Below are 2,500 nucleotides of genomic sequence, written 5' to 3' on the forward strand. Positions count from 1 at the left end.
AGCTTCAATATTCACTTTTGCTGACAATTTTGACGTGTCACAGCAACTTGGGAGCAACAGACAATGAAAAATGGTACTGTTTCCTTTATTAAACAGATTTGAATTTCCCGCGTCGTTCAAAGCTAGCGCCACTGAATCTAGCGAACACACGAGGATCTTCTGCCGAAAGTGATATTTCGTGATAAATTCCCTAGCCCTTTTTCGAAATTTTATAGCACGGCCCAAAAAGTCTGCGGGTGTGCGGGTATGGGATTCGTGTCAAACAATCTGTAAATAGAACAAAAGAGAGAGAGAGAGAGAGAGAGAGAGAGAGAGAAAAGAAATCGCATATTCACTATATTCCTTCTTCGGGGTATTTGAATTCGTTGACCTTTGACGCGCAAATCATCATAATCAGACCTCAATCTTTGCCTCAACTAATTTTATTTGGTCTTCTCTCCCTTTCCCCTTCAATGCCCACTTTGATACTCATTTGTTCTGACTATTATACGTTCTAGAACCATAAACTTCGCCTTATGAACCAGAATAAAAAAACTTCCTTACCCGGGAGTATCGTCCCTTAAACCTCACCCTCTTGCTATATTTTGAAGACGTCGCTAATGACCACAAGATGTTGACGCGAAAGAAAAATTCAGCAATTAAGATAAAAGATGTCTCATAATAATCATGACGCAGAAAAAAAACATAATTAAAATAAAAGATGTCTCATAATGATTATGATTTATACCAAGATTTCAAATATTTATCCCAATCTGAACAAGGAATAATATACCAATGCTGAAACTTTCGTTGATACACTCAAACTGAAACTTATATCAAAATATACTGAAAGAGAGGAAGAGACCCAGGAACGTGTGAATAAAACTGCCAGTAGATAAGAAAATGAAAAGAAAGAGTCAACTCCTTTCCTTTTTTTTTTTTTTTTTTTTTTACCTCTTTTTTTTTTTTTTTTTTTTTTAATTTTTATTGATGACATGCTTCCAACTGTTCTAGCTCTCTTTATTTCATATGAATTTCGAAAACGATTTTATGTCTGTAATCTTGTTTAGCATTTGAATCTGCGGTTTTTGTCTTTAAGTAGATTCCTTCGATAAGCTTTCTTTCTCTTAGATTTGAGAGTCACGGTAAACAAATTCAAATTTCCCGCGTTGTTCGAAGCTAGCGATGTTAAATCTAGCGGAAACGGGCTAAAGATCGCGGCCCGGTAGTGTTTCGTAGCGAACGCGGCTTACTTCTGCTAAGGGAAAGGCTGGATCAGTAGCAACTCGAGGAGGTGTCATGGCGTCTGATTCTATTTGTGGAAAAAGCACATGGGGTTTATTTTGATGACGTCACAGAAGTTACGGATGCTTTGTGAATAAGGTCGATCATTTTGGTCTCTCCAATGTTCAAAAAAGATGGGAATGAATTATTTTAATTATCATATTTTCATTGAACATTCCTCAAAACAGACGCCATGACACCTCGACTGCTACTGATCTAGCCTTTCCCTTAGTTAACGCCAGGAGAAAAACATGATAAAAATGATGATAATAATAATTATTAAGCCCATTTTTAATGAAAAAAATGGTAATAATAATAAAATCCGAAAAGAAAAGAAAAAACGTCAAAATCTAGCGAATTACAGCCTTTTCCACAGTCAACGCCAGGAGAAAAACAATAAAAATGATGATAATAATAATTATTAAGCCCATTTATAATGAAAAAGGGTAAAACTAATAAAATCCGAAAAGTTGATATAAAGTCTAAATCTAGCGAATTACAGCCTTTCCCACAGTTAACGCCAGGAGAAAAACATATTAAAAATGATAATAATAGTTATTAAGCCCATTTTTAATGAAAAATAATACTAAAAGTAATAAAATACGACAAATCGAAAAAAACGTCAAAATCTAGCGAATTACAGCCTTTCCCACAGTTAACGCCAGGAGAAAAACATAATAAAAATGATAATAATTGTTAAGCCCATTTTTAATGAAAAATAATACTAAAAGTAATAAAATACGAAAAGTCGAAAAAAACGTCAAAATCTAGCGAATTACAGCCTTTCCCAGTCAACGCCAGGAGAAAAACAATAAAAATAATGATAATAATGATTAAGCCCATTCATAATGGAAAAAATGCTAAAACTAATAAAGTCCGAAAAGAAAAAAAAACGTCAAAATCGAGCGAATTACAGCCTTTCCCACAGTTAACGCCAGGAGAAAAACATCGTCAGGCGATCGCTAGCCGTCTCTCGGATTTTTTTTAGTACGACCCTTCACCATATTCGTCTTTTTTCTCGTTCTTCCCTTCGTTGTTCCCTTTGCGTGTCTGCGTGTGGGTGCTCGTAGTACATGGGCGCCTGTTCCCGCGTGTGACTAGGAGAGAATGTTATATCCCTGTATTTATCCAAAGTAAATATCTACCCGTTTAATCCATGAGGGATTTCACGACACCTGCAACCAGTGCGAGTACGTATTTCACTAATTTATTTTATCCGAGGATTTAAATTTTTCAT

This window comes from Penaeus vannamei, chromosome 29, assembly GCF_042767895.1.
Source record: "Penaeus vannamei isolate JL-2024 chromosome 29, ASM4276789v1, whole genome shotgun sequence".
In the NCBI taxonomy this organism is placed as follows: Eukaryota; Metazoa; Arthropoda; class Malacostraca; order Decapoda; family Penaeidae; genus Penaeus; species Penaeus vannamei.